Source organism: Anser brachyrhynchus, assembly GCF_964034855.1.
Source record: "Anser brachyrhynchus genome assembly, chromosome: 4".
NCBI classification, from domain to species: Eukaryota; Metazoa; Chordata; class Aves; order Anseriformes; family Anatidae; genus Anser; species Anser brachyrhynchus.
The window spans coordinates 31,092,427-31,111,654 of NC_137698.1; the positions used below are offsets into that span (position 1 = coordinate 31,092,427).

A 19,228-nucleotide genomic window follows, 5' to 3' on the forward strand; every position below is an offset into this window, starting at 1 on the left:
TTTTTCAGAGTTTCGGAATGCAAGGACTGCTTGATTATATTGACAGTTAATAAAGATACTGAATATATTTGGCCATCATTATGGCTTTATACAATAGGAATCATTCCATTGAAAACAGTTAATGCTTTGAGAGGTCCAGCTTGTTTTTAACATTTTGATGATAAATACAACAGTTTCCGGATCTTGAACATAAGAATACACAGATTACTACTAACTTTAATTTAAAAAGTCATGTGGTTTACATTATTAGAGTGAAAGAGCCATTAATCTTACATTTATGTTCTGAAATGTTTTCAAAGTAGATAGGAAGGAAGCTTTATCATATCTTCATAGGAAGCTGATGAGGTCAGATTCCTTAAGAATATGTTAGTGAAGCTGACAGAAATTAGGCAAGTGGCCAATGTTAGGTCTGTGTTTGATCAAAGTGATGTTACTGCAGAAGAGTATTACATTGGCCAATCAACAGTTTTAGGCCAGGTTGCTTGGAAAAGTATTGGGAAGATAATGTTATGAAACCTGTAACTAAATACAGTTTGCACAATTTGCACTCAGAGGAGGCAGGAAGTGTGCTCAGATATGAAAATCGTGTCCAAGCATATACACAGGATAGAAGCCCTGGCTTTTCTATTTTATGATCACTGTTCATTTAATCAGACACTGGGAAAATACTCTGAAAGCAGTTCAGACTCTAGAAATGGAAACCTGTGAAAGAAGAGATAGAAAGGTAATTTAAAGTTGCACTCATTTTATCCACTCCTTTGTCCCCTTCACTTTCAGCCCCCAAACAATCTTTTGTTTAGAAGTCTCAATGTTATTTTTAGATGCTTATGACAAGACTTTAAAATATGCTTTTTTCCCCTTCAGCTAGCACATAAGAGCTCCAAGAAATTTTCTTCACGTACTATTGTCAGGCCCAGCATGAAGCTGAATTGCTGAGCAATCATCTTCGCTATCAGAAGTAATTCATCTTTTAACTACTAGAAAGAACTACTGATGGATTGATGAGAGAAGAAAAAGCAAAAGAGCATGAACTATTAAATACCGAACTAGGAGCCTATAAGTATGAACTAATTTTGACAAATAAGAATGAAAATTCGTAAGAGAAAATAACCCTTCCTCCTGAATTGTATCTTAAGAGCTCACCTGCCCATGAAGATGATACATTTTTCATCATGTTTATGAAATTTTCATAATATTACTTTGCCAGGTCAGAACACTGCCTGAGAAACTGCCTGTAGGGCTTTAAATACACCTAACTTGCATGCAAGCCATTAGTGGAGGCAGGACAGCACTGATAATCATATTGCAGATACATTTGGAGGCAGCCTAAGAGCCTGCTAAGGCACCTGTGAGTGCCTTAAGAGAGGAATGGGGAACCTGTGATGCTGACTGAGAACTGATGCAGAGCTCCCTGTGGCGCTTACAGGGACAAAATAAGCACCTGCTTAAGGCAATAAGTTGGTGTTAGCCCTCTGACTGCTCTGCTTTCCTGAAGCTGTGGAAAGTTATGAAGGCAGAAAGCCCTGGATTTGTGAGTGCTTGAATTTTGATGGGTAAGCTTCTTGTCCATGTAAACCATAAAAGCAATTACTTTGGAGAAGAAAAAAAAAAAAAGGAAAAGCTGTCAGGATAGAGTCCTGCTGTAGGAAAAACTATACCAAGATTGTAGGAAGGGAAATAGAAAGGAGACGAAGAATGAAAACATTTTATTTGAATGTGAGAGCTGGCACCATCTTCTCCTCACCTCAAACATGGCCTAAAAGTAGCCTTTCCTGATTCTTCAGTACTGGTTTCAGCCTTACTGTCCACAACCATGTAGCTAATCAGTATTGCTACTGGCCTAAATGCTAAAAATGAAAGAATTTAGAAAGTAGCTTTTATATTGAGTGTATGAGGCCTGTGAAGCAGAGTCTGTGACCCTGCCTCCTGGGCTCACACTTAGAAGGCTGCCAACAACTTGCTATTTTTCTGTCAGCTAGTTCCCAGGGTGTGGCCCACCCTTAATATAGGGCCCAGCTTTTGGATCTAAGCTCTAGGGACTGATGTAGCTCTTTTAGGCACGCATAAGGAAGAGAAAACTTAGCTTTGCAAGATCCCAAGACTATGTTTAGACACTGAATGACTGCTGTCTTCTGACAACACATTCATTGGCTGTGAGTGATGACTGAGAAGACAGATCTGGAAATATTCATTTACTCACGGAAACACAGAATATCCTTCTAAAAAAGGTATTCTGCTGTGGTGGTGACATTTTAAGCCTTTGTTGTACTCAGTAGTGGCCACAACAACAAGTGTCACAAATCCTAACACACTAAAGGCAATTTACAAACTTAATGTGGTGATTCACAATAGATATAGCAGTTGGATAAATGCTTCTGTTCTTTACTCTTCATAAGTGTGTGTGCAGTAAAGTTGTTGTTAAATAGTCACTGAACAGCCACCAGAAGAGATGCTCGGGATCTGTAATAGGGTTGTTATTCTATTCTGATTAATTTCATTTGTATATCCTATGGTAATTCAGCAACTTACATTAATTTCCTTTCCTATGAGAGCAGGGAAATTTTCAATCACATGCATTTTTCAAACATCTACAAACCCTATTTGTTGCTTGACAGCACAGATAAGAATTTCAGTTGATTTAAAAAAAATAAATTTCAGACAAGCCATTGTAGATTAAAAATAACATACTGAAAGTTGTAGTTGATATTGAGTGTACAAATTACCAGAATAAATTACTATTATTTCTATTACAAAAGCTTAGTAAGAAGGACTATTCCACGAGTTCTCTTAATACAGCTCTTTTACTGATAACAGAAGGTGGGGACTCAGAAATCAAAATATTTCTCTGAAAAATTGATTAACATCTTTGATTATCTTGATATCTATTATCAGCTGAATTTGGGTATCAGAAGCCAGGCTGTAGAGCCAACATGAATTCAGCTAAAAAGGATGAGAAATTTCTTATGAACATTGCAACATTTTTGTAATTGTCTCTTCAGTAACTTGTGCAAAGTCATCATAGCTGCTTTACATAATATCACAGAGGGCCTAGTCTGAAAACTATATGCAATTAGAGCAGCATGAATTGAATTGCATTCTTTATTTGCCAAGCTACTAAGGTGGAATGAGAATCATCTTGTCATAAAAAAGAAACTGGGGGTAAAAACACTTATCTAACAAATAGTAGTTATTAAAAAAGTGAAGTATTGGCTTCTGCGGTGACACTTTCAGAGCTATTTCTTCATGGAATTGAAACTTGTGGGCTGAATTGAGGAAAACTTCTGAATGTCTCTAATAGTTAAAAATACTGGTCTTAATATATACAAAAATGCCATGATGTTGAAGAGAATATTAAGCTTACGGAAAAGGAAACATTCATTCGCATCCCTCCTAAGGAAGCTGTGCTATAATTGCAAGTCATTACAAGAGTTGAACCCAAAATAGTACTGACAATTGAAGTGTCCACCAGCATCACTTCTTCTCTTGAGCATGCAAAGGCTCTGAATGCCACATAAAGCAGGGCACTGAAAATGTAAACTTTAACCATGGGATTTTGTGAGCTTTCATCTATTCTTGTTTTGTTCTTGGCAAAACTTTAAAGAATTGGCAAGCTCATATCCACATTTAAATATGGATTAATAGGAAAAACGTGCAAGGACTTTGATAGTATAATTAAAAAATAAATTAATGTGTATCTTATCAGTGAAATACTGTTTGTGCACATTTTGTAGTGGAGAAGGTACAGTGATTTCCTGCTTGTGCTTTAATTTTTTCCAATAGCCAGTATGAAGTCCTGTTTGAGAAGGGTCAAATACTTGCTAAAGCTGTGTGCTCGTGTTTGCACATTTGGATCACCATGCATTGCACTGTTGATTTATCATATAGAATGCATAGATAAGTTCAACTTTAATGCAATATGCGATGTGATTATAGGAATGTAATATTTGCACAGATCATCCTTTCCTGAAGCAATAAAAATATATGCCTCTGAGGGTTCTCAAACATTGCTCAAAGCTTATTTGATGTATTCTTACAGTTGCCTTGGTAACAAACTGTATGTCATAAAATTCACCAAATCTACCCTCTTCGTTCACTTACATATCACTGAGTGATACTCCTTTGGTACCAAGAATCCTGAAGTCTCAAGTACACTTCAGAACAGAATTTCTTCCTGATGTGGGCTTTCATGCCTTGGAAAATAGGGATGCTTCCACTGAAAGTGGCACAAGAGTGTTATGGGAGTTATCTGTGAGCCAGTACTCTTGACCTTATCTCCAATGTATCTGTAAGCAAGACAGAGAGAATACTGACATTAGGAATACCCTGTTTATGTGGAAATTTGTTTCCCAAGTGGAAAAGCAAAGAGGAGCACTCTTGAAAAGGCAGGGAACAGTTCATTGCTGAGAAGTAATCTGAAAAAAGAATTTAAGATCTAAACTTGAACTAATGTTCTCTGTTGCTTGCTAAAAGTTAGAGGACTATAAAGGATTTTGTATTTCATTAAAAGAACTATCCTGCCCAACGAAAACAATGAACTTCCAAAACGCTCACGTGGACTCAAAAAAATGTTTCTACTGGGTAGTATCACAGAAGAAAAAGGTCCCCAAGCAGAAATCATACATTTATAAAAGTATTTTTCTATGAAAGACTCATTTAAGAGCAGTAGTAACTGTAAAACCCTTTTAATTACAGATATACCTCACTAATAAGACAGTTACCTTAAAAGTCAGAAACAATGAGCAGCTGCTATTAGTTTCTCAAGGGTATTTTAAAAGCAGGGAGTGTTAAAAGAGAAGTCTCTTTAAAATTCTATCTAAAAATATTTTCATTATATATTGTAGCAAAAAAGATTTGTTTTTTAATTTGGAAGGATTTCCCTGTTCATGCTAAAAAGTTCAACTCTGACCATGGAAGCCACCTACAGAAGTAACTGCTTAAAAATCCTATCAATGTTAAAATATTTCAACAAGAACATATTTTGCATTTATTAGCTGTTTCAGAAAGTTATAAGATGGCTTTTCATATCAAGTCAATTGAACAGAAAAACAAGTAACTCATAAGCCTCAGCTTGCCTCCTTTTCTGTTGTAAAGATTAGACAGTAGCTTCTAAGTAGTAGAAAATACAGAACTAGGCAATGCATTTCTTAGCTGTTTCAGGCCTTCTTGCACATTTCCATGACACAATGTCTGTAAGTACAATGGCATAATGCCCACTGGGGAAAAGATTGGAATGCTATTTGTTCCCAAAACCGCATTTCCTTGTAAGGGAACAAGCTTAACTTGGCAAACAGTTTCCAACCTTTCACTACATTCAGATAAAATCAAGGTTGTCTTTTTTATTATTGCTACTTTTTTCCTCTTAACCAGAGGAGAAAAACATCTTTGGTTGGTAATGCTGAACATGAAATGGATTTTTCCTTTCACAGACCCTATAAAGTTCATTCATAATGGTTAACAAACCATGTAAAGAGTTTGTAATTTATGACTTCAGTGCATCATAAACTACTTCTGTAAGCTAAATTGGTACATTGGAAGAACTGCAGCTATAAGAAAGCATACTGTCTACTAACGGGTGTTACTCTATATACATATTTACAGGATAATAGAAATGATACTTAATTGCATAGTCTGACAAAATATTTTTGATTTGCTGCAGCTGACTAGTATTTCTTCCAGAACAGCAATTCCAGAAAAAACAGACTTGCAGAAAAGGGCTGAAAAGTTGTATACTGCATTGATTGATATTGCCTCTGAATTTAGACCCAAAGTAACTGTTCAAACGTTTAACAAATGTTTGACATCATGCTCCTTGAGAGCTATTCCCAAGGCCTAGATTAAGTCATAACATAACATGAAACATTGTCTTGTTTCTTTGGAGGTTAAGAGCTTTGGTAATTTCAACAAAATAATTTAACTAGACTTTTTTAAACACCACCCCCTAGTCCCTTTTCATGAAGTGCTCCTCTTTTCATGGAAAAGGGAATATTTCAGGATAAGATCCCAGTGAGGAGGAAAGAAAAATGATAGAAAATGCTTTGTATTGTTAGAGAAGCAGTAGGTCAAATAACTGGAACGAGGGAAAGATTAACCCAAAAGGGAGCAGTGTTAAGGAGCAGAAAAAAGACCCATGAAAAAATATGATATTGGAAAGCTAAAAAAAGTTTGGGAAATAAAACTGAAGAGGAGAAAAGGCTCCCAACAGAATTGAGCTGAGCAATGAAAAGCTGAAGTCTCAGCTGCCAGAAACATGGATGATGCTCCTGTGGAGCAGGAAAACAAGCCACTGGGCTCATACCCAGCCTCCTGGCTCAGGTCTTACTCCTGCTGTACACCCTTTCTGCCCATTTCATAGGCCTACACTTTCTTTAGACTATGTAAGCTAAAGACTGTCCATTTATACCTATTAAGAAGGCAATTAACATAAAACTCATGAAATAAGAATCACCTAGACACAAGATTTGATATTCCATGGATTCACCTGTCTTCAGTGGTGAAAGCTGCGCCTGAACACTTTTCTGCATACACTTGAGCAGTATAGTAGTGCAGTAGGCCGCAGGAATCTGTGTTCCAACTCTGAAGTGAGTACATACAGATTTAAAAGCTCTCTGTGGAACTGAGTTTGGATTATCTTTCAGTGCTGTTTCAATATCTGCCTCTACGCTAATACACAAATTCCATCCTCGTGAAGCAAGCAAAGTCTTCAAACATTTCAAGGTCTGCAAACAGTCACTCCTGTACCTTGCATGTCCTTAGTTTACAGCTGCATATACATAAAAATAGCCTCTGAGAAGTTTGCCTAATGAATCAGTTCAATGAAAGAATACTTTACAAAGGCCCATACAAAACCTATATTATCCATTTTTTCCTAATAAAGAAAAAACAAATCTTTAGGAAACATCTGGCTTCCCAGAATCTGTAGGAAGTCTATGGTTAACTCCCTCTTCAGTAGCTTAAGTAGTATTTGTTACCTTGAAATAGGAGCATTTTGATAAAGCACTAGAAATCATCTTGACCAGAAAACCTGCAGTGACGGATAAAAATTTCTGGAAAAATGCCTGTGTTTACTCAGTGTGCCTAAATCTGCTGCAGTTGGGAAAATAGGGTGCTATGCAAATGTGATGATACTGAACAGTGTGAGCTGATACTGAATGTGAAACAGACATCAACCAGGCAAGTAGCACAAGTCACCACATCTGTTTACAGCTTAGTCTGTCAAGAGATAACATTTGAACTCAGTCCTACTCAGTTATATATAATTTACACAAAATTAAGTATAGGTATATGATAGGGAGGAAATAGGGTGGGGATGGAAGAGAATTTCATATTTCCATCCAGAAAGTAGTAGCAGCAAATAACCCACTTTAAATTTGTATTTCATGAGCTTGAGAAAACACGGGCTTTTTTGGTTAGGCCGCTGAACCATGGAAGAAGTCCCCACAGGCACTTAGCACACGGACGCCTACCTACATCTGTCAAATGTGGGACAGACTACAGACAGAACTCAGTTTTAAGATGTTTGCTGCCACCTAGTGTCTTTATTTTTGCTTCCATCTGTAAAAATAAAGACCATTTTAGCTGACGAATTGCTTTAGAAGATAAACTAAGGACATATATGTACGTTATTCTGCAGCAGACTCTGCAGAGGAAGATTAACTAAATGATGCTTTAAATAAATTCAGGAGCTTACTTGTTGTCACAGCAGGTCCTTTGAAAGTGGTAACTGCAGGACCCTAATGTTGAGTTTTAGTTTATTTCAGTGCGCTAAGAAATACCATTTAGTGTGGACTGGAAAGGGATGTTAGAATGCAGTTTTTTTTTTTTTTTTGGTTATTTTAAACAGAGCTATTGGAAAAAAAATGTTATTTGGGAGCATCCCAAGATTTGGGGGACATGCAAATAGCAAACACCAAATATACAGCCTACTAGTTAAACTGAAATGAGGCTGTCTTGTCAAAAGACATTTTTAAATTTTAAGTTCACCTACTGTGATTAGTTTTGTTCATAAAACTCGGGGTATGTCCCTCACATTCTGCTCTGCAGTGTACTGTCTCTGCCTGTTGACTGAGTACAAGCCATCCAGTCACACCAAAACTTTTGGGGATGGAAAATGCCTGACACCTTTCCCACTATATAACCATTTAAGTATTTGGCAGCTATCAAGTTCTTTTTGAACATGTATCAACATCTATTTTTGGAAAGTAAGAACGGACCACTATATGGAAGAGAGCCCCTTTTACATCTAGAATAATTTTTGACTCAGGTCCCTAGCCAAAAAGATACAGTGGAGATGCTTAGCGAAACATTAAATAAAAAAAAAATATTTGTTAGGTAAGATAGCTAGCCTAATTTTTAGAAGCATTTGTCTATCTTTGCACAAGAGTCCAGTGAATATATTTTTTCAGTTACTGTGATAGTAACAGCTTTCCTGCTACAGTAGAAGACCAGACTATACCCATAAGTTTTAATTCCCATTATAAAAAAGTGGAATTATAAATCTTAAACCCTTCCAGACTCAAGTTTTGTATAAAATGTTCTTGCTATTGGCAACTAATCTGAAGACTATAAATGTAACAATACACTTCATCTCAACCGTGTAAAACTAAAATATTTGGACTAAGAATTTTTCTGCAAAGTATTTTTAGTATCCAATAAAATGATTGATAATTTGGTATTACTATGTCAGAAGAGTCACTAAAGTAACTTTAGTTTAAATTCGATGATTATGAAGTGAGCACAACAATCTGTCAGTACAATGGTGCCCAGGTATGTATGTGATTACCATAACAATTCAGAACCGATCCTTCAACATGCATCCTGGGACAAAGTACTTGACAAGGATGCTTGCAGCAAGAAAATGAGAGTGCCTGTGGAATTTACCTATACAATATGCTACTAACAGAATAAGCATACCCTTTATATTGCTATTCAAGCTCAATTAAGATTTGAAGAAAATCTGCATTTGGGGAACAGTCTTTCCTACTGACACTTTTTCAGCTTTTATTTGTGCCTCACCAGCCATGTTGAGCCAGGGCTTGGTCTGCAACATAATTGAAACTGTCCTTGAAAGTCTGGATCAGAGCAGACTTTATTTTAAGTTGACCAGGAACCTTACTGCTTCGCAGATTTGGTACAGGCAAAGCCACGTGAATGGTATTTTAAAACTCTAGCCAGAGAGCATTCTCCTGTAAACACCCATCAGCTCTGTCAAAATCACATATCTCCATATAAAGAATCTTAACAACTCAGCCCTGATGCAAGCTCCCAGCACCCAGATGAGGCCACTTAACAGGAGAAGATGTTTTGGAGACTGGGGGATAACCCAGGTGCTAACCCAAATTAGAGGTCAGACTATGCATTTTTTTTTCTTCTTGATTTATAAGTTTTGGGTCTGCCTAGCATAATTACTTGCTAAATATAGTCCATTACAAATCTCAAGCATCTGGTCCTAATCAGCTGTGAACACCAACATGCCCCTTTATGTTAGGCTCTCTTTAGGGTATTTAAGTCTGCTGAAAAAATGTGCCTTGAAAGCACAGCTACTTCTCAGGATAAGAATCACTCAAATGCTGGGGAAAACAGTCTTAGTCCCCAAACCTATCAGTACTGGTCTGGTGACCAACAGTGATACTCAACTTCACATTTTTGCTTTCAATTTCTGGTACAATTGCAGAGAGGAAAGTAATTTTTAAATCTTTCCCTGCAAGACTTTTACTTGACCCCTATTATTTGGTCATAATATTACAAAATACTATTGCAAATACAAAATGCAGAGGAAGATTGAAGATTGTAGTTTCACAATGCAAAGCACTTAATAGCCTCCCTTATCCTTTACCGCTCCCATGAGTATACATACTCATTTTCATCTCTGACCTCCTTTCTTCTAGTTATGTCCTTGTGCATACTTCTCTCTCTGCCACCCCATCTTTTCCTGTTTCTTATTTGACTCACCTCACACAGCAGAAAGCTGCATATTTGATCTGCACGTGGCTGTATTAACCCGAAGTTCATTGGTTTTGTGCTGGTCAGACACTTCGCATCTGGAAGAAAATGAAAAAAAGTGGGAGGGACATCGTTATATCATGATATATAACATTTAGGCCACCTGGCAATTTCTCAGATGTCATCTTGACTGAAAAATACACAGAATGCGTAGCTGATTCACCCTGTTAAACTTAATTTATTGGAATATACTTTTTTTTTTTTTTTTGTGATCAACTCTTACATAACCTATCCAGGCATCTATTTTGAGTTGCTCTGGAAGTACAGATTCTCCCACTTGTTTTTAGGAAAGCACTTGTGCTGGAATTTATCAAATCTCTGCACTAGAAATATGTAAGCATATAAGTAACAGGATACAAGCTTGCACTCTGCCTTGCTAACTCATCCTTAATCAGGATTTTTCATTAAAATAACCTGCAACTTCAAGTTTGGGAAAAAACTACTCTGAACATCATCCTTGAACTACAGTGTGTATACCACTGTTAGTACTTTTGGTAGAAGAGCATTTTAACCTCTTTTGGAATGCATCACTTGCATAACAATAAGTCACCTCAGCTTTCTTTATGGTGGAAAGTATTTCAAGCATTAAAAGAGATGGCCTGGAAAAGAAAATCCATTGCAAGCTGGTGGGTGGTAGTGCTGGTCGTGGCGCTGAAGGAAAGGCATATGCTCCAGGTCATCGAGACAAACCACATGCACTAGGCAGAGAACAGCTGCCTTATTTTGTGGCTGCAGTGCAGGTGGATTCAGGCCTGGTGTCCTGCAGCTTCTAGAGCAGGTATCTAATGAGAAGGAAGTTGTCATAGAATCAGCTAGGTTGGAAAAGACCACCCTCTCTGTGAAGAAATTCTTACTAATACCCAATCTAAACCTTACTTGGTCCAACTTGAGACCATTTCCTCCTTTCCTATCAGCTGCCACCTGAGGAAAAATACTGACACCCTCCTCAGGAAGTTGATGTGGCCTTCCATCAGCCCTCTTCTCCACGTGAAACCACCTCAGTTCCCTCAGTCTCTTCTCACATCGTGTTCTCTAGTCCCTTCACCAGCTTCGTTGCTCTTCTCTGCACACATTGGAGCAACTCGATATCCTCCTGGAAGTGATGGGCACAAAACCGAACACAGTATTTCTGAGGGTAGTTACTGTGGCTGGATCACAGTGACTGCAACACCAGGAAGAGGTAGATAGATAGAGCTGCTGCATTTTCTTTATGCTTAGGAAACCAACGTCGTGTTTGATCTGAAGTATCATGAAGAATTCAGTCTTGTTACAAGATATAAAATGGTGTCATGTATCTTCTGGATTCCTGGTAATGGCAGCCACAGCATGTTCTCTGAGCACTGGAGGGCACTGCAGCACCGAGGAAGAGACGTGCTTCCGAAGGACTTTCCAGAAAATAATGAATGTTTGCAGATACAAGGAGGGGCTAGGGGGTCAGAAAGCAGCAGAGTACTCGATCATTCATTACGGTGCTTCTCAGTCCCCCTTCAGCTGGAAGGGTTACAGCTTTAGACAGTCCTGTGAAGGTCTCAGCAAACCTCTATGTAAGCAGGCTGTGTAGCTGCAGATCTGTGCTCAGTGTTTCCCTATCAAGTACACACACTTTCTTTGAATAAGCAAATAGATATTTTTTATAATGTATTACACTATGTTTGAGATTTTAATGAACAATAGGCAGCTAATTATGACCATGTGAAATACTGCATCCAGGTGGGCTGGGGAACAGGCCTCAGTTTTCTACAATTATTCAGTCTGTCCACAATAAAGACCTTGATTAGGTCATTCTTTATTTAGCTCAGTAATATTTTCCTGAAAGAATCTGGTACCACACTACTTTTTTTCTTCCTCCTCCAGCCAAGTCTTCTAGCTCATTATGAGCAGCCACATCTCTCCACAGAGAAGGGAAGGAGAGAATCTCATTAGGGGTGATAGCTCTTCCCTGCTTAAGAAACCGGCATAGAAACAGAAACCAAGAAAAGCTTATCTGTAGTGAAAATTGAATGTTTTTAAGGGGATATTTAAGATGATTAAGAGAAATCTTCACTGTGAATCTCAGAAGCGAATCAGAGATGGTGTGGTAGGTGTGATGGCATTCTACCTTTGCAGTCAGAACATATATCAAAAATATAGCTTTTTCTTGTTTTTCCTCCCACTCACAGCATTTACACATCTTTGCAACTCCAGTCTTCAATTATCTTCCACTCAGATGTTAATATATTGCTATTCTGTCACTTTCCATGTTATTGCTCTAAGTCTTGTTACATCTTATTCCTCTTGCATTACAGTTCTGTCCTTCATCCTCCATTTTGCTGGATTCCACTCTCCCTTACTGCTCAAATCCTTTTGCTTGCTAGAGTCTCACCATCACCTACCATTTCTAATCCTCCAGCTACATCAAGTCATTACTTTTGATCTCATCCTTGTGCCCTCCTCCATCCCCTTTTTTATCCCCCCAAAGTCAGAGGCATCTTCTTTTGATTAGGAGTTGCCTGTCTGCAGCCCTCCCCTAATAACCCTGCTTAGGTCTCTCATCAGTTATTAGGTAAGCGGTGGTTGACAGCAAGAGAAGTAAACATTCAGAGGTGCTTGGAACTGTGGTGCAAAACAGGTTGCAGTGCTAATGGGAGAAACAGGCAGATAGACCTCCTAGGGTTTCTGTGAAATTGCTTCCAAATAACCATTTCATCCAAGGTAACAGGATCACATTTTAGCTTCCAGGTTGCAACAACCTCAGACCATACACATCCGTGATTCTTAGGTCTGTCTCTGGGTGGCAAGCAGTGATTTTACTGAGCAGAAAAAGCTTCGCCACCTTGTGAGAAAAAGGGATGGCAAGTACAATTACTTACAGCAGACAGTGTTAGCTCCTGGAGCGAGGTATCAGGAAATAAATGCAGTTGTCTTACAGACCTATGATCTTCAGTTCCATTCATGCTGGGCTGCGTACCAAGTTAAGAAAGCAGTTACAAGTGCTTTAAACTTGTGGCAAAGACCAAACCAAACTCTTACTGTGGCTGTAAATCACATTCTGTGCAAGGTTTCAGCAATATATGCTACTTAGAACTGAATACGAAAAAAGGTTATTTTGATTCAGCAATATTTATATCAATATGAAATAAAATTTCATATTCGAAGCTGCATGAAATTATTTATCAGGATAAATAATCTTTCAAAATACCAGAATGAATTCTCTATTTGAACCTTATCAGAAAGGGATTTAGTTTCTCTGGTTCATCCACTTGCTTACTTTTATTTCAGAGTTAGGTATCTTTCCTGCCAATGAAAAAAACGTACTCAAGATTATAAAATCTAAATAAAAACAGATTTCATGCTATCTGCTAATGTCTGAGCTAATCAGTGATAGAAGGGGAGAATAGGAAAAAAACCAGAGCTATTTTGTGCTTGGAATCACAAACTCTGTCTTGTGATAACATTGGGCAATGAATAAATGGTTCCAGCATAATCAAACTTGTTTAGACTAAAAAGGTCAACTAAAGATGCAGAAGAAAGATTTCCTTGTACTGAAGTGAAGACATGTAGCAGCTGGAAAATGTAAAGTTCTGCTCAAATAAAATAGTCTTCAAGAAGATGGCAAGTCTGTATAGATCACTAGAAATTGAAGAATTTGTTTTGACATCATTTTGGTATAAAAATAAGCTTTTCATGCTCTAACTTTTTTGATTATGCAGGGACCAAAGACCACTTATGACATCCTTCTTCACAATAGGGTGTATAACACTGCAAGGCATGGAAAGAGCAAGAGACAATATCCTTCAGAGTCAGTAGTGCTCCTCGCATGTAAGGATGACAGTAGGGAGAAGACATGCATTGCTTCCACCCATGAAATATGTTGCATTAAATGCAATTTGACAGTGCAAGTTTTCCCTTCAGAGCAAGGCAATCGTATGGACTAGAGACCATGCTATGGACTGTTTTTGGAGGTGCTTGCTCAATTTTTATGACATGGACTTGTTCCCTGCCTAGGAGAATAATGTCATTTCTATGTGCTATAATGCAGTTTTCTGTATGCCAGATATCTATGGTAGCATCAAATTATCTTCTTGCCTGTGCTGGTTAGTACAAGCATTCAAAGATGGTCTCCTGTCTCCTTGAGGGGTCAGGTTATTCAATTTGACTATTTTATCTGGTTCTGGAGCTGTCTTAATTGCTACTAAACACAGCATTTTTAATTCACTTTATGGGTCTTTGATGGATCGGAAACAATTTTCCAGTTCAAAACAATGTCCATGTACGTAAAATATTTGTAATTGTCTCCAACTTACAGTGTTAATGCTGCAGATAGCATAACAAGCTGATCTGATTATGCCCAGTGTTATTCAGCAAGGGAAATGCATTCACTCAGTGTTGCTAGGCTACCAGCCTTATTTACAGATAGTCAGAAGCTTTCAGGGCAGAGAGCTATGAAAAGCTTCAAGAGCAGATGTAGGAAGGGGAAATCATAAATGCCACTGATGATGCACTAGAATTAATTTTGTTATACTTTGGGATCCCATTGAGAGAGTGGTTAAGCATCAGATACCTCAACACTTAACTAACCTATCATACCACAAGCAATTCAGAGTTTAAGCAGAGAGCAAAGTGGATAGGAACCACTGGAATTGCACAGGAGTTAAGCCTGTCAACAAATTGATTTCATTTTTTAATTTTGGAAGTCAGCAGTTGAAAGATACATATGAAGAAGTTGAAAGATATATATGAAGAAGAATGTATATAAAAGCAGTAAAGGGCATCTGTGGAAGATTCTGTTAAGATGAAAAAATATGCTTTTAATGGATGTTTAGTTGGGCTAGCTTAATGAAATTGAGCCATTTTGCTTGAATGTTGCTGTCATCATTTCATCTGAACACAGACCTTGGGCACTCTAGCATACCACTTGTTTAGATGTATGGCTACCCAGAAAAACAAGTCTTGCCTCCAAGGTTCACACAGCTTATTCTGAAGGATGGACAAGCACAGACAGTGCTACAATTACAAAGCAAACCTACCTGCAGCCCTTCACAGCCTGTCCCTAGGGTCCTTTGCCAGCTTTGTCTTTGCCAGGGTGCAGTAAGGGCCAGCTGCTTCCTAAGACACCAGGAAGCTGAGAGCCTTCACCCATGGCACTGTCCCCCACATCTACAGGTGGCAGGCAGCACCAGGAGTCAGAACGGTACCCATCAGCCTCCTCAGACAAGCAGAGGGGTTGGACCATGCCCAGGGTCCAGCCAGGAACAGCAAAAGATAGAAAACAGGCAGAGCTAGGGGACAATGCCACCAGCCCTATAGCTAAGGGAGGGATGAGGGCCCAGGCCTGAGCTAAAATGGTGCCCAAGGCCTACGGCAGAGGGTGTGTGGGTAGGAGCCGCAGGTGAGGCTGTTCAGGGCAATCAGGGCCTCTTGCAGAGCTCAGGGCCTCAAGGTATTTTATCCATTAAACAACCACATATGGGGGAAAACAGACAGACTCAAGTCTGGGCCTGGGTGATTGTATGTTGGAGATGTCATTTAAGTGCACAGCTGCAATCCAAAACAGCAAAGTTTCCCCATGCTCCTGGTTTAAGCATACCTAATGTGTTTTTTTAGTGATGAAGCAATTTGTGTAAACAGAAATCAGTCAGATCTCTGGAAAACAACCCCATCAAATACAGGGCAGAAAATTGATCTTTGCCAGGATGGCTCTGATGGCTCAAGTCCTGCCCCGTGAGGAAGCAGATACCTGAGTCCAAAACAAATCACTTCCACAAATGTGGCAGCTTCAGTTTTCAGATCTAACTGTTTTGGAAACACATTTCTCTTGCACTTGTTACTGAAAGATATGTAAACTTACAAGTGTTTGCACATGAGCAGGCTTAATGAAAAAATCCTGCAGATACACAATAGGGGGTTTTTCCAGCTGAAGGAATAGCTGAGGAAATTTGCAATGGGTGAAATGCTGCAGTCTGGGTGCTCACTGTGGCTGCACCATAAGCCTGATGACTAAAACTTGCTGAACATTGTGAGTCATATTAGGCTGTACCTCTGTACCCTGCCTGGCTGGGCCTGTTCATGTCAGTGTGATACAATGCTGGGGAGGCGAGAGGATCTCAGCTGAGAAAAAAAACACATTAAAAAAAAAAAAAAAAAAAGAAAGAAAAAAGAGAGAGAGAGAAACAAGTAAAATGTGTTTACAGCTTGCTATGTTGGTTTGCAGCTGGCATGCACTAACATCCATCACTTAAATGTTTAAGGCTCTATTACTTAAGCAGACGAGTAGCAGTAGCTGCAGGCACAGAAGCAAATTTTACTCTATTAGCCCTCAAATACCACCTGGAGTAACTTCTCATCATCTCTGGAGTTCCTTTGTTTTAGCCTAGTATACCAAAGGACAGAGTCTGACTCTAATTCAGACACTCTGGGTGAGAGAAAAAGAGGCAAAACGTGTGAGTGGTGTCAAATGCAGGGAGATCATTAGTAACCATCCTTCTCACAGCAAGGGTGCTGTTGGGGCTGTGCTTCCTTGACAAGCTCCTACAAGCACGTTCATAAACTGCAAGCCCAGCAGCCTCTGAGTTGTGACTGGTCATTGTCCATGTCTGAGCCCAGCAGCCTGCCCTCTCCTGGGTGCTGGCACTGTAGATATGCAGCCTCCCGCAGCCCGTGGTGCCCAGATATCTGCTGGCACCCAGCCTCTCTGCCAGGGGGGCAGTGGTGGCTGGAGTGGGCCATCAGTGTGTCTGCTGGGGCATCTTGCAATGCTGCCCTTGGCAGCAGCAGGCACAGTGGTCGTCCCAGGTCACCCTTTGCAAGGAGCCCCAGGGTAATGGTACCTGAGTGAGCTGGGAGGTGAAGGGCTGTGTTTCCACCATAAGGTCCTCACCCTACACATCCACATGGAAGGCAAATCCAATTGTGCAGTGCTTTAAAAAGACCAGTTGTTTCACAGCCTGTTTCAGAACCAATGCTTAAATCCTTGGGAGTAGTGGAACTTACACCACATCTCCTATCAGCATTCTGTGTAGCTTAGCTGGCTCTTGTAAAGGTTGGTTTGCTTTACACGAGCAATGATATTTTATGGGACTTCATCCTTTCTATGCATAGTGGTGGTAAAGCAGGTACCTACTCAGGGTTGTAAATAGCGTGAGGTTCTGCAAAAGTGCACTGAGGAGCACTAAAAGTTACAGGGTACTTTCAGACCCACACCATTTAAGGACTTTTTTTTGGGGGGGGAGGGGGTGGTGGTGTTAAAAACAAACAAACAAACAAACAAAACACAGAAAACCAACAACCTCAGGCCCCTCTAAAATCTGATCTGAAGAGTCTGGATGAGTGACTTTTGGAGATGATCTACAGCTTATCTGTGTTAATACAGACCTTAATTTCTCTGGTTGTTTTTACTGTGGTGACTAATAGTACTCCCTGGCAGTGAACATGGATGCTTCAATTAGATATGCATTCTCCTTATGCAAGTCTAATGCTTGTATCAGGTGCTTGAGGGAAAAATGGTCTTTCCTGGATACCTATATGGAATTGTTGCTGTATCATATTTATTATGGCATTAACATTGGGTCTGTGATGAAGAATATGGGAAGGAAATGAATGTATCAAACTTTGTTTTCCACACGTATGGCTTAAATGTCCCCAAAGAAATTAAATTTATATGAGACAGATAGATTTTTTCCTCTGTTTTTCTGTCTGAAAAACATCTCTGCATAAGGAAAACATTTTTTTTCCTTACCCGACTATGATAGAAATGTTTAGCAGTTCAGGATTTCTAAATTTATTTAGAGGAAGCAAGTTGTAAATTAATTTACTCAGTTCAGCCAAATATGTTTGATTAGAAATTTATTACTTCCTAGCCCATTTATCACAGGAATTATAGAAAAATGTAACTATTTGATTTAAATATCATTTCCTAATTTTCTGAGAAACTGCTTTCTTTAAGGTAAATCTCATTTTTAATTAACAAAGTAGGAAAAAACCTTAAAAAATAAAAAATGTTAGTGAACATTTAAAATGTTTATTGTCTGTGGCTGAACTTTTAAGGGGGTCTGGTTTACTGATTCAAAAGTGTCAATTAATCAACTTAATACAGTTTGGGTCAAAACATAAACAATCCATAATCTTAACAGTCATGTATGAAAACATCTGGCTTGGCTGTGATCCATTACTTGAATAAAGAAGACAAATGCCTTGAATTTTCAGTGGATGTTATCTGTGAACTACCTGAAGCACAGAAAGAATTAGATGAATGTACTCATACCAAACTATTCGCCCTAGAGTCCGTGCCCCCTTGTCCTGTACAATCCACATTCTTGTTGCATCCACCAGCCATCTTAAATTGATTTTTGCATCTCACACTGTCTTGGGACTGACAAATTAACAGATTACTGTGAAAATACACTTATCTAGTAGAGAAATTATTTTAAAAAATCAGAATAAATCTTTTTTCTTTTTCTGATAATGCTGCTCATAAGTGACCTTAGCAGGGTAAAGAGACTTTATAGCAATACACAAAACATATATTTATTTCCTAGATGTTCTTTCAGGAATTAGAACTCAGTGCTTTGAAGAAGAAAACTTTGGTTATTCCTATGGCCTTCTTGAAGAAAACCTAGCATGAGGAGATAAATCATATTTATAGTAGGTGTTCAGTGCGGTTTGACGTAATTTTAGAATGTCAGCTTTCATGGATTTCCCATGTGTAGTTATCATTTCTGAAGTTTCTGTATTCAACAGTTTCTCTGGAATTTCTTGTATTTATTTCCTTAGACCTGGTGCAGGTAAGACTGTTGGAGTGAGAGAAGAAATTCTAGAATCCAGGTATTCTTCCTTAGGTAGGTGCTTTTTTTTTTTTCTTTTTTTTTTTTTTTTCTTTTTTTCTTCTACCTGCATTTGGACTAATTTTCCAGGAAAGAGAAAAGAGATTCCATTTCCTATTTGGTCCTTTTTCTTTTCTTTTTTTTTTAATTATTTTTTTTCTTTGTGCCATTTTGGAAAAGTAATAAGATGCAAGTAGGCTACCCTTATCTGAAGTGGCTTTATAAGTAGGACAAAGTCAGAATTTCTTAGCACAAACACATGCAAAATTACTGATATTTAATTTTTTTTCTTCAAATTTTTACTGGTATTGGTATTATACCTCATCTGATTTTAAAATAATCAATTATCATGCTTGATTCTTTTTTTTTTTTTCCTGATGTTTGTTGTGAACCCTGTGGCTTTGTAATACACTTGGAAATATCATTGGAAC

At 38.5% G+C, this 19,228-nt stretch overlaps 1 long non-coding RNA gene across 1 annotated transcript; it reads right to left on the bottom strand.

Moving 5' to 3' along the window:
• Positions 1–552: 552 nt before the first annotated feature.
• On the bottom strand, positions 553–17,963 carry LOC308194182. Its single transcript, XR_013950363.1, has 3 exons — positions 15,006–17,963; positions 9,949–10,037; positions 553–4,283 (listed from the first exon to the last, which is right to left on the bottom strand). It is a non-coding gene; the product is annotated as an uncharacterized lncRNA (long non-coding RNA).
• Positions 17,964–19,228: the final 1,265 nt, after the last annotated feature.